Source organism: Lasioglossum baleicum, chromosome 14, assembly GCF_051020765.1.
Source record: "Lasioglossum baleicum chromosome 14, iyLasBale1, whole genome shotgun sequence".
Lineage (NCBI taxonomy): Eukaryota > Metazoa > Arthropoda > Insecta > Hymenoptera > Halictidae > Lasioglossum > Lasioglossum baleicum.
In genome coordinates, this window is record NC_134942.1 from 12,074,942 (window position 1) to 12,089,721 (window position 14,780).

Sequence of the window (14,780 nt, forward strand, 5' to 3'; positions counted from 1 at the left end):
ACGAATAAAACGTGTAGAATGTTATAATCCAGTACGTTCAGATCTTAATTACCGAAGGAAATTTATTATTAACACCACTGCATAATTTGTACAGCATTTCATTCACAACTTCTGATGACATTTTTAAAGACTCAAACAAGGGATGAGAAGTGAAAATTAGTTGAGAAATCTTTTAAAACAATTGATCATTCAAATTATCTTCAGAAGGACTACCATAGCAAACACTCAATGATAAATAGTTCCAATTAACGCCAATTTCATATTCTTTATGTGTATTCTTTATTATTAGAATCCGGATGTTTATGCAAAATAAAAAGTTTGCGCATCAATTGCAAGACGCAGGGGCTAAATATTAATTTATATTCTTCATTAATAATTTTAATGTAGTGAAAATAATATATTAATACTCTTGAAGTCTTTTAATATTCACACTGTCTTAACTTGTACGTGCTCATTTTTGTTATAATGGGGCGTGCAGTTGACAGCCTGCAAAGATACTTGCTAAGCTGACAGACTACCAACGAGATACATACAACAGCACGAAATCGATACGATACGGCAGATAAAATAGCAAGACGTTCACTAGCAACAATATTATAAAACTGAAGATCGGTCGAACTAAGGGGGATGCTGACACCGCCTAGACACAGTGTCCTTCGTCAGCGTGGCCAACACTTGCGGTCGGTTTGCAAACGTGTTGGAGTGGCAACGAGGGATGAACACTTCAGAGGCAAGGACACTTTCCCTGGAATAGACAACGATCCTGCAAGAGTGGGAATCGATACATGGAGGATCGATCTTGACACGACGAGGATCCTGAGGGGACTTCAGTTAAAGCGACGGCACGCTTGAACTTCAATTAAATGCACGCAAGAAATAGACTCTTTGTGATTAACCATTTCGCCCAGACGTTTCTTCTCCATTGAAATTATTATATTGGGTTGGAAAGAAAGTTCGTAGCATTTTCACATTAACCCTTTGCACTCCTTTGTCGAGTGTGACTCGACGTCAGAGAAACAAAAATGTAAATGAAACTGTTTTTCATATGTATTTTTGGTTCTTCCTTCATTTATTTAATTGTCTTATTATTTAGTTAAAGATAAGTGTAACTTCCGCAAAATATAAATTACAACAAAACTTGAGAGAGCTATATTTAATATAATTATTAAACAAAATTCTCTAAAATAAGTAGCAGTCAAGGGACTGTCGTTTGAAGTAAATTTCAAATAAAGCACTTAACATAGTAGGGAGTTGTTGGCAATAAAATTGAAAAATAATTCGGAGTGCAAAGGATTAAGAATCAAAGATAAAATTAAGGTATTTATTCATATGTTTATTCAATAACGCGAGAAGTTACCTAATAATAGAATAGAACTGTAATAGAACAGAATGGAGAATATGTTATTGAATAAATCTATGAATTTTAGCTTTCAATTTTAATTTAGAAACACTACAAACTTTCGTTCCAACCCAATAGATGAATTTATCGACAACTTATGATCTTGTATAGGTTAGGTAGGCACAATCTTGTCCCCACAGGCGCATACGGTTTCTTCAAACATGCGCTTGAACTTATGCTGAAAACTAGGTATGCTTAGCATGGCCAACTTTATGACGTTCTACAACAAAGTGAATTTGGATTTTGAACTGATTCATCCTAGAAATGTTTGAATTTACTCTCTTACTAGTCAAAAATATAAAAAATTTGGTTTTTTAAGAAACTTGAAAATATGGGGTTTTTGCCGCTCTCAGACCACTGTGCGCCGCGGGTTGCTCACCACTGATCTAAACAATTGCATCATTAATTGATGATATTTGAGAAACGATATTTCAGAATTCTTTGAACGGTGTTGTACACAATTTTAACACAAATTCAATGACCTACCATATTTTGACCTTCAGATGACCTTGCACTAGAAACTGATATATAAGTAGCAACTTTTCTTAACAAAACTTCCGTTTCATTAAGTTCTTTGAAGAAGTGTACATTCAAGATTACTATTTATTTCATCTATTACATATTTGGTTAAACGAGATGAAAGAATTTGTTCAATAACGTGTACAAAGGTGTCCAATAATTGTTTTGTCAATGAAAATTGAAATGGTTGTCAACATTAAAAGAAAAATGATTAGAAAATTCTGAGCTATCAATCACAGATTTTAATTTTGATGAAATAACCACAACTTCAAATGATAACATATTTTATCAAATAACTACGTACGTAATTTTCGAATATTTATTATTAAACTATAAATGAATCAAATTTACCTCGCAATTCATTAGGCACGATGAGGAAGGCTCATTGTTTGCCTCTTAGTTCAGTTATTTCATTCATCTTGAAACTTATGAGAATCAGTTACAGAATATACATAGTTACGAGCCATTCATATGGTGAATATAATGAGCCACCCACACCACCAACGATAACGAGTTTATTTCAAACATCCGTCTCATGTGTTGACATAATTAACTACTTATGACATCTAGTAATTACAGTAACAATTACACCTTATACTATCCCACGCATCTAAAGGGAACTAAGAGTGGTTATACATAGTACGCTCTCTAGCCACTGCGTATGTCAACCATATTGTTTTATGTTGCAACTAGTGTTTCTACTTTAACTCCTCTTTGCTCTGTTGAAATCGTTCTATCTTAATAATAATTTAGTCTTGATCAAACTGAATGAAATTGCGTCTGAAAACGAATCAATGTTGTAACTCATCCGTGGAAAAATGGCGCAGAAATTCAAAGTAATGGAATATCTAAGTCTCATAAATTTTTAATGAGGACCAATTACTGGTGAATCTTTTATGCGCTAAAAAAATGAACTTTTCAAACAGATGTCACCTGGATATGCAGTAATTTCTTTTGCTTATAGTCTTGTAACGTCGCTATTAGCTGGATACTGAGAAAGTTTGCGTCACTTCTAAGTTTCGTCATTATTAATCTGGATACACAGACTGTATCAATTAACAGTGAGGTTCTGCGTGCTTGAACGAAAGCTAAATTAACGGGGAACTTATGGGACAATTATTAATTTTGTTCAAGTATTAGTTCATTTATTGAAACGAAAGGGTCAGATACTTTCTTGGAATCAGAAACGAAAGCTTTAGTACAGTAAAGCCTTGATCTAAGAAAAACCAGCGGGTCCGTGCTGTTTTCTAGATCCTCTAGTTCTACTATTTCTGTGTGACTATTTATTTAGTAAAAAATTATTAAGTTTCTCTTAAATGTAGCACAGTCATTACAAACCTTCAGTACATGAAGTGTTAAAAAGACATTCACTGACTTAAGTAAAAAATTCAGGTTTCTATGATCATGATTCTGTGGATTTCAGCGAACAATTAGGTATAATGTTGTGTAACGATCTATATGTGATTGTCTAGGAAATGTTAAAGAATCTGGGGTTCCAGGTGACAACAACACCGAGGTAAGTGTCAGTGTTTCGCACGGTACGTCACTAACCACCGCGCTTTGTCGACTTCACTCACGCACGCCACTATCGACAGATCGTTATAATCGTGGGAAATTTTTTATTGTTGATACACCCGATTCCATCTTGCGCGAATATTATCTGACATGGTTTAGAAAAAATATCTAATTTTATTCTTGCACAATTTATTTCGACGCAACGCCGCGCCGTTCCAACGATGAATAATTTAAAAGAATTACCTACTTTAATTACATGGAAATAATTTAGGCATGGTATTTTTTTAATATTTGCCTCGAAAAAAGGGAATTAAGAATAATTTGAAAATTTTCACGTGGGAATGAAATATTTAACAAATTAACATATACAATATATTTAACAAAATTAAAATATAGCCCACATAGGAAAGTTTAGGAAACACTTTCAAAATAAGTCTCAAACTGAAAACTTCCGAAAATGAAATTGAAATACAGCTCAAATAGAAAAGTTTAGAAAATAGAATTGAAATACGCCCGAAACTGAAAACATCCAAAAATAAAATTAAAATACCTCCCAAATTAGAAATTTAAAAAAGATAGAATATTCTTTCCACAAACAAAATATTTAAGTTCAAATTACAATGCGTCCCAAACTAGAAACGTCAAAAATGAAATTAAAATACATCCCAAATTAGAAAGTTTAGAAAACAAAATTAAGATATAGCCCATATAGGAAAGTTTCGGTAATAGATTTACGATACGTCTCAAATTGAAAACTTCCAAACATGAAATTGAAATACAGCTCAAATAGAAAAGTTCAGAAAATAGAATTGAAATACGCCCCAAACTGAAAACTTTCAAAAATAAAATTAAAATACCTCCCAAATTTGGAACTTTAAAAAAATAGAATATTCTTTCCACAAACAAAATATTTAAGTTCAAATTACAATGCGTCCCAAACTAGAAACGTTCTAAAATAAAATTAAAGTATATCCCAAATTGGAAAGTTTAAAAAACAAAATTAAAATATTTTTGCTTTCATTGACAAGAAATAGAACACAGAAAACCATTAAATCTTGTTAAATCGTTCAAGATGTCTTCAAGCTCCCCTATGCTAAAATTTTTGTTTTTAAGTGACAAATTCGACTTCTCAGTGGTTGGAAATCTATAAACCTAGAAGAGAAAATATTGATTCGTCGTTGGGGAAACCGTCTTGGGAAGGGAAGACAACAACGTGTTCAGCAAAGTGCACTAATAGCTCAGCTTAGGCATTATTTAACCTTTACTCGGCTGTGTATTCACATGGCAAACGCTTAAATGGCAAGTCCAAGGTATTCTCTTCACTTCGTACTATGCTGAGGACATTTTTAAAGTCACTCCAGAGGATTTCGATCGTGGAGTAAAAGAAGACGATAGTACTTTATTTGTAAATTGTCACGCAAACATATTTTTGTGAGCTTCATGTGCAAACTATATGACTGGCTAACCGAAAAAATTTATTCAAATAATAATGGTCATGTAAATCGAAATGGTAAGAGAAGTATTTGTGGATGTTACGATGTAAATGATCGTCAATAAATGATTTATTCACATAAGTAAGTTAACACTTTCTTGCAAATAATATCAAGATGCATTTTAAGCACTCCTTTTAAGGAAGTACGACATTTTTGGGATTAAATGTTTAGAATGTTATAAAAAAAATACATGTGTAAATATACAAATGTAAACATCATTCGTGTAGAACAAATTCTTAAATGTGGCGTCATTTTAGCTTATTTAAAGTTCTCACAGATCAGGAATTCGAATTTGAATATTATATATGTTATATGTAAAAATTATTAATTATATATAATATATATTATTTATTAATATATATTAATTATATAATAATATATGTATATAAATTAAATGTTGTTAGTACCTTAGAAAGTTTATGTATTTTATTGTTAGACATACTTACTTACGTAATTTAAATAATTGTATACCAAAAGTGATCGCTAATGACCTCGATGTTAATGCCACCTTTATAAATAAACAATTTTTTTTAGAAACAGTAGAAACATTGAAGAATTTAAAAATACTGTTACATTATTTGAAAAATCTATTAAACCTTGTAATTCGAAAAACTTTTATTCCTCATAAAGATCCGTATTCTGCTAATATCCTTGTGTGACAGAGACTGCTATTTCAAAGTTTGCAGGATTGCTAGAGTAAAACCGAGTTGGAACCAAAATTGAAAGGCCAGGAACTGCCGTTTTCAAGATCACTGTGCACTGTTGCATCTCGAATAGTGTTGCAGCAGTCGGTCTAAGAAACGTTGAAATAGCAAGATGCGTACTCACATCGGGTAACCAGAGGAGACTCTTCCGCCGACGGATTTCGGGAACGAACCGAAAGGATCACACTGTCTGTCTGGCACACGGATCACGGATCTCTCGACCCGGCAGAGATCTCCTTCCGACACACAAAACTCGGAACAAGTTCACTTGTCATATAAGGTTGGCGGTGCCGATTCCCGGACAATATTCCAAACACGTGATACTAGAACGACTGAGCGAGCGCAAGATACGGGCCGAACTTTATAAATGGTGGGAGAAAGTACAGGGGCACTATCGTTGATCGGGAGGTGCCCCACGCTGCCAAAAGCTTCGCGGTACACCTGGCTTTTTATTACTCGGAACTTGAATCGCGCACAATGCCTACAACTATTGCGCCGCTGATTTAGAAAGGATTGCTGTCCCCTTCTTTTTTTTTATAGTTCCGACGCCTTTGGTTTCTTGCTGCCCTTTTGTTGCGTTGGGTTATGGTGTTCCGAACGTTCTAGAGGTGTTTCGCCAATCTATTGGCTGCTGATATTAACCCTTCATGGACGACAATGCATTTTTCTTATTTTCTGTATGAAACGAACAATGAAGACCAACCTAAAGTGACCCTAAACAACGTCTTAGCCCTTAGCACTCGTGTGGGGTGACTCAGAATCACCGCTAAAAATTGCGGTACCATTACTCACAACGTTGTTTACATTATTAAATATGTTGGTATCTAATCAATTACTAAACATTTAGATACAATATGATGTATTGTGGAATGGAATTAGTCCGGGTCAAATATATTTGGTTAAAATAGCTCCGAGCGCAAAGGGTTACCCTTCGTGGACGAGTATTCTTTATATTGCATTTTTCAACCAGTCGAACATACTTGTATTCTATTCTATATGAAACCAGCAACGAAAACTAGCCTAAACACCTATGCTAAACTGACCTTAAACACCGTCTTAACATCGTGAGAGAACATCGAGAGCACACGCAATGATCTATGAGATATAAGACTAATGTCACCGAAAATTATTATTATTGTAGCGGAGTCTGACGATGGGAAAAAAGTAATTTTCCCAAGTTTTCCCAAGTGGCGACCGTAGGTAGCCGAGCTCGTGGGACTGGTCGTCAAATTGACGACTGCCAGAACCCTGTCGTAAACAGTCCTCGATGGCCACAACTTTTCGAGTCATTCTTTTGAGTGGAATTTCATGTGTCCTTGAGGGGATTGTGAATTTTCCACTCATTTAGGTAGATTTGTACGCCATGGTTTCATCACGGAAAGTCCCATATCGGAGTGTCAGAGAGCGTGTAACATCCATAGAGGATACATCGTCGCTCTTCGACAAGATCGCCGTGATATCCGTTGCTCAAGTGTCGCCATCACGGTAGCATTCCGTTGTGTTACCTTCTCTCATTTGTTATTCTGTTGTTATTGTTATCCTTATTGCACTTTTATATCGTTGTTTGTTATCGAAGTTAGACATTATTAATCCGACCCGATGTCAAATGTAATAATAAACAAAAACTGTAGCAAACATGTCGCAAATGACCTAGATGCAATGCAAAACTCATATGCTAAATTAACACGTTAAGTGTCTACTATTTGTTGGAGAATAATTCTCTTTTTATTGCTACGGCGACATTCGTTTGCAAAGGGTTAATTCGGTAGCTTGAAATGTGTGTTTCGATGGATCGTAAGGTAGGAAGGTGAGTGCAAGGTCATTAAATTATATGTTATGACAATCGTAGCGTGCTAATGCACAATTCCCTTGCTTCATCAATGGCAAGCTTTGTACATATAGTTATTCCCATTAATATTCGGGAACAATACTATTTCTGTATTTATTGTTTTGCATAAGACGCTATGAATTATGTTGCCTATTGTGCGAGAGGATGGACCATTTTAGAGGATCTATGAATTAGACAAAAACGTCAGAGAAGTAATACATTTAAAAGAAAGAAAAATGAGATTCTTTTCCTCGGAATATGTATAATATATTAATTTTTTTAATTTGTGTGCAAAAATTGTAAATCTCAGGACACTTTTGCAAATTCATTAATATAAAGAGTGAATCTGCAAGCCTTCATGCTCGAAATAATGAAGCCTTTGTTCTGCTTAAATTGTGCAAACTGATAAAAGTGTGTGCTATAATTAGCCATACCGTAAATAGACACTTCTAAAATTATATAAACCGTAAGCCCTGCTCGATAACCGAGAGGTGCAAATACAAAAATCTTGAAATAACCAAAAATTATTCACATTATAGACCTACAAATTGTATATCAGCATAAATCTTGACAAAAAAAAAATAATTTAAAAAAGACATGATATTTAATAATAAACACGATGGCCTCCCATAAGCATCATATTAGAGAGTGTATTCTTTTCACATTTCAACTGAGGAAAAATCTGTAAATACGATACTTACAAATACTTCAGAAATAACGTCATTCGATCCTCGAGTTGCAAAATTCTTGAGAAATCGTCAAAACATCGACAGAAGTGTACAGAAGCAGTTTCCATTGCATCAACATCGTCATCTTTGTTTAGATTAAATCAGTTACCTGAAAAACGAAACGTAGTAACGAAAGTTAATGAGAAATGTTGTGAGAATTGTGAAACTTCTAAAATAATATTTATGCTTCCATATTTCAATTTTAATTATTCCTTTTACTCTGTATATCTGTATCGAAAAAAAATGATTTTATGGAATTCATTTCAAACAGAAATGACTTGCTGCGTGACAAATGGTTGCGAAACACCCAAGTGCAATTGTTTCTCCCTTTAAGATACACAGCGCACGCATTTTTTCTTTGGTGCGTCTTGCGACAGTGGAGTTTCGAAAGTACTTATCTTTTTTCGGTAGATCTTCGAAAGTGACCAATTATGGGCCATTCTAAAGCGCGCTCTAAAATCGGTAGCCATAAACCACTGATTTTTAAAAGACCCACATAGATTGTATGTATCTATGACAAAATACAAAATTGTGAAGTCATTAGTAGATAAAGCTTATTAAAATTCAATTTTTCTATTTCCTGCTGCTGACTTAGACCATTCTCGGTTTCCACAAAAGTCTGCAAGAGAATTTCTTGAATGTGTGTGCTCTAGCTTGGTCAAGTATTTTTTCAACCCATCGTATATCTTCATTCACCACGTGCAACCTTCTCTCTGTGATGTTTACGTGTCCACTTTCAGTGGGTACGTCCCAAGATATTTCATCTCGCTTTCAGACATCATTTTCTTGTCGAGGTACACGGAGGGGCACCTTCCTTAATTTGGGCTCATCATGAACGGATTCTTTACTTGATTCGTTAGAAACGTAGATTAAACTCAAATCAAGCTAAAGTAGAATGATCGTACGAACCGATTATGGTGCAGGATGTAATCGGGTAATTGAACGTTAGTGTTTCGTTAGCCGATTCAGGTAACGTATCATTTGTCATTCTGTTTACGATATAACTCAGGAAACTGGTGAACACGATCACCACTGCAAAGTGCATATTCGATGGTGCAGTCGATTCGCGTTTCGGTTCAGTAGAAACGGCGCTGAGCCTGCAAAATGATTTGTTCCTTTTTTTTCTTCACCGGCAATGCACTGTGAGTGCAGCGTCATTTTGATCCGGCAGTCGCAATTGCAGTGTCCCCTGTATCATCATGTAATAATAACGTTTTCAAGACACGAAATTATAAAGACTAAAAAGAAGAATTTAGTAGACCTTTTTAATCCGTTCAAAATTTTTGTTGGTTCCGGTGTCGAAATCCCGAAAAAAACCGTTCTATTAACTACACGATAATCGAACACGGGGAATCCCAGTTTTGAAAGGAGTGACTCGTCGTGAGAAGAATGTGTCGAATAATATGGACACAATCATCGACCGTTCGAACGTTTCCTCGTACTGCTCGTGAGAGCGAATTACGTAAGGGTGCGTTACGATTCTAATGTGTCCCTAGCGTGAAGGAACGAGTGTTCAGCCGTATTCTCACGAAATTAAACCGCGCGCGTCTGGTTTCGATCGATTGCATCGCTGTGACTCGAGCAAACGAAGCGTGGAAGCGTTTGCACGTTGAACGTCGAAAGTGCATTATAAATTAACCGTGTGTCCTTTCGATAGACCTTGATACTTTCTCGGCTGCATAAACAACAACGCGGTACGAAGAAAGGGAAGCTATACTTGAAATCAACAAATTTCTAGCCGAGTAAATAGAACGTCGTTACGTTATTTTCGGTTTACTATAATTAGACTGCGGATGTTCATACATTTTCCAATTTTTGTCGACAAATTTGAAGAAAGTGGAATTAAATAGATCCAAAACAAATGAAAATTGTACGAAATTTTTTAACATTTTCATAAACCATAAATGTATAAAGATCCGCAGTCTAATTATAATTATCCAATGGAGAAACATATTTGTATAGCACTCCTGATTGTTACCGGTTTATTATAGTTGATTTATTGTTAGAGATTTTTTTATTTTACATAAAGACCAGCGACTGTTGCTTGTAGAGTTACAAGTAGCAATTTTTTGTGTCTATTGATTATTTACTATAAAAAGTTTTCTTACATGTTTGCTGACGTCACTGAAATATGTTAGAAATGTGCAGTTTTGACAAAAAATATTAGCCTCCTATGGACTCCTTTCTCATCAATATTCGTTTCACTCATTAATTTCACTAATTGTAGATTGTCCATTCATGATCTATTACGAACCTGTCGATTGTTATAAAATTCCTTCGAATTGACAACAAAAAGATTTAATGAAAATAGGCTTTGCACGTAACTTGATCAAATAGTTATTTTATCTTCCAAACACACAAACAACAAAAATAGAGAGTTCAGTATAACCTTGGACACAACATTGTCGATGCGTAACCTGATGTAACTTCATGAACAAACATTAGATTGCAATCTGTCCGAGCTCATCTACAGGGGCTTGACCTCTTGCTTTCACTGTCGCATGTCATCCTTCTCGAAAACTTTTTTATCACCAGAAAAAGGAAGATAGCATTTTCTCTTGAAAAAGGCATGCACGAAGACCACAATCTCTAGGAAGTTTAAAAAATTTTATTTGTTATTCGAATTATCGTGCATGTCAAGATAGAAGCCTCTCCACAAGTTTAATGTACAATTTTTTGTTGCTACTGTAAACGAGCTTGGAATGAAAAGTGCTAACTTCTGCCTTGATAATTTTATGCAGTTCGACAATATCTTCGATTTTGTTGTTTGGATTGAAAACCCCCAAAAGGAGAGGCTCACAACATTTTTTTAAATGGGAATGATTATAGTATTGATTTTTATTATTGTGGCACCTTTCATTAAACTGAATAACATTTACTTGGACCATTTTTTTTATAGTGCACAGTTAAAATCAATACAAAATTTACCCATTAACCAGTTAATTGAAAAAAATGAGTTTTTGTCTACATTAGGTTCTGAGAAAACAGCTAGTAAGACTTTAGTTGGAACACCCTGTATAATTATAATTTTTACAATTCATAGAGTAGACCAGAATGTTCATAATAAAAAGTATACGAAGATCAAGATATCAGTGACTATAACAAATCTGAACTGTTCAATTGTGGATTAAGGGATATCAATGCATCAGTATAGCCTGCAAGGGTATCAAGCCCAATAGGAATGCAGGCTAAGCACTACAGACAATTGCTTCGCCCCATTTTCAGATCTTAACACGTCATTTGTCATTGAGTTTGGAAACCAGGACACCAGGAACACAGGTGTCAAAAACATGCAGCAATCAATCAACTTCTAGGACCTTAAGTCCAATGCTAATGTGACGACACCTCCTTGTTCTGGCCACTGCAGGAGACAACACTTGTTCCGCAACTTCTCGACTACTGGATTTCTAAGAATTAGCAACTATGCTCTTACTGTGACTAGTCGGTCGCTGAATGGATTGAAAGGTAAAGTAAGAGACTTGTACTAAAGGTGAGACAGAGAATCATCAGCTTAGAATACGTCGTCGTAGACTTGTTATTGATGGGAAGATCCACTCTTTCAAGTTCCAAGAAATGCTAGGCCAAACATTTCCTTGACTAGCTTGTTGGAGCAAAGATCGAACAGTTAAAGTGAATTATGTCGTGGGATTTTACAACACTGTTTCGCAAATATTGGTGGTCGGTTTTTCCTTTTTCAAGTCTTGCCAAGGATATTTTTTATTACGCGGTGGCAATGCTTCCTGTCGTTGGACTGAAAGTCTACACACAGAAGGTTCATGATTATTCAATGTACGTTTGTTCATACATCAAGGTAATACTATCTAAGTTTTATAGAACAATCCTTCATATTACAAAAATTATTGCCACGATTTAGATTGTTGCATGTTCCTAAAAATGAAAAATATTATAATTCATCTTAATCTATACGAATTTGATTATTTTATCAACTAAAATAAGGAAAAACAAAAATGTGAATTGATGCACAAACTGTTTATTTTGCATAAACATCCTAAGCCTAGTGATAATATTCTGAAATCTTTCGAACGTCTTAATAAATACATAATAAATGCATAAAATCCTCTAATGTCTAACAATCGGAAAAGCTATTTACTCATTTTATATTCCGAATAAACAAAAGCCTGAACCATGACACTCCTATAAATCCAGTTGAAAATCAAATACACGACAACCATAAATACCACCTCGGTAAAGCGGATTTATTGCCATCAGTGACGCGTGGAATCATTTAGGACGTTCGTGTACTTTCTCGCCAATCTAATATAATAATCTCGTTGCCAAGAAGTCGGAACGAAAATGTTCGTTTCGCGGAACGAGCCCCGCCACGGGCCCTGCAACGGGTCCCGAAGTGGAACGTTAAACTATGCTGTACCATGAACGCATACTAATTCACTTTTACCCGCGAAATTTACAATGCCAGAAGAGATGCTGCGGTGCCTAGAGTAGGTAGCCGCGGCGAACCAGGAAGAAGAAGAAGAAAGGAAGCCAGCCAGCCTCCCGACAGATCGTATCAACGGTTCTCGAAACCGTTTTTGCGTGACGTACTCGAAACCGCAAGAAACGCGAAATTGGGCCTCGGAACGCGTGCAAGTTTCTTTTCCCGCGATCTCATAATTACGCGTGTTTTGCGATCGGGTCCGGTGTACTTGACACTGATTATACTGATCCGCCGGGTGTGCACCTGCGGCCACGCGGTTTTCTTTACGTTGTTAACGCTCGTTTCGTCGCGTTTCAAGATCACTCGCGACGATGGCACAGATTCCCATACCCCCAGACTAATTTCCGGAGAGTCCGGATGAGATTTCACTTATGTTAATCATCATGTTACATATCTGCAATTCGTGACACGTAGAATTCGTCAACGTCATCTAGTCATTTCTTTTGTTCCGTGAGATTTAACCATTTCAACACAACATTTTCAGTACAGATGATTACCAGACATATGTATGCATCACGCATACATTTGAAATGTAAATAAAAAGCTGGAGATAGTCTATTTGTAAAACAACATCTAAAAATAGTATCCTATTTAAAGGATTCTAAAAATAATAATGATTTATTTTAAAACACTGTTGTTTAGTTTCTCTGAATTGATTCCGTGTTCACGAAGAAGTAGCCTAAACAATGTGATTGTTACTCGTTCGTTCAATCGTCGTGGATATACCGAAAATAAATTTAGTTCTCCAAACATTATGGTTTCTTGCGATAATACCGTTTTCGTCCGACAAAATATTTCATCTCGTGCTGCAGCTTATTAAAATAAAGACATTCAGCTCGTCGAAATCTCGTTACCTGTTACAAATTATTGTTTCAGGTCAAATGGTTTCGTTGCCTACTTAATTAGTGTTTAATTCACTTTAATCACTGTTTCAACATTTACGCAATTATAGTGTAATATTTAGACTGTGGATTTTTTAATCTTTCATGCAAGATAAAAAACTTCTTTATCAAAATATTCTTTAACCAATTTTTTAATTAAAATATCAGTTCAATATTAGCCTTCGTAACAAATTAACTATATTTTATAAAAATTCACTAATAATATAGAATCATAAATAAAATTTTAATTATATACCTACCCCTCTAAAATTTAACCCTTTGCACTCGAAACTATCCTAATTCGAACACCGAATTTTTCTTCCAGCCTGAAATATTTCTATACAGGGTGGTTCACGCAACTCGCACACCTATGTAACTTCCAAAGTATGCGTTGCACGAATAAGTTTTGTATACAGAAGTTGCATGGTCTGAAGGGGCACATTATTTTCAGGAAATAAAGTGAAATTACTCGTTAATTATTAGATTTAAGGCTAATGAAGATCAATACCTTTTTACTCAGAATTTAACATTCTTCCATATTTTGGTATAAAAAATATAGTATACCATTAAAAAAAACAAAGGCGACCTTCAAATCTCCGAAACGCTTCCACCTGTAAAAAAAATAAATACACTACATAATGTTTGCAAATGACAAAGAAATTGTTTACGAGTTTATTTCTGGTAAGCACAAATGTATAAGAGACACCCATTGAAAGTTTAGAAGCTAAATACGTGTTAAAGAGTATTACCCAACAATTCTCACAGTTCTTTATTGCAGTGTTACATCTATCACATGCACGCATTCGTTCCTCTTACAATTAAACGTGTCCGGGGGCAATCGGAATGTCAAAAAACTAACAACCGAAAGCAAGAAACCGACAATCAAAACTGGGAGAAAGTTATGGTAATAGAGGTCTACTGCCATTGCACGCGATCGTTAAATATTGTTAACAGTTGCAAGTTCACTGACGAAATTACAGGTTGTCGGTATCGAGAAAGGGGAATAAGTGTGATTGTAGAAAGCATTATGCAACGCGTGAATGTTCATTCATAATTACAGTAAAACAAATGTTCACTTGTGATCTCTAAGATATGTTCTTGCAAGAAAAAGGTCTACAACAAAAAGACATTGAAAGTTGGTGAGAATATCTTGTAATAATTACTGAAATATTTTATAATTTAAAAGAATAATTTGATGTATTCATGAACTAATGTCTTTATCGATGCTTTAGCCATCTTTATTCACCTTTTTTAGAA

The 14,780-nt window shown here is 35.1% G+C and overlaps 1 protein-coding gene across 1 annotated transcript in view; it reads right to left on the reverse strand.

Moving 5' to 3' along the window:
- Positions 1 to 6,027, reverse strand: part of LOC143215837 (peroxidase) — a 45,975-nt gene extending 39,948 nt beyond the window's left edge. The window contains exon 1 of the mRNA XM_076438401.1: positions 5,755 to 6,027. The gene's annotated coding sequence lies outside the window, so the exon portion shown is untranslated. The remainder of the gene's footprint in view (positions 1 to 5,754) is intronic.
- Positions 6,028 to 14,780: the final 8,753 nt, after the last annotated feature.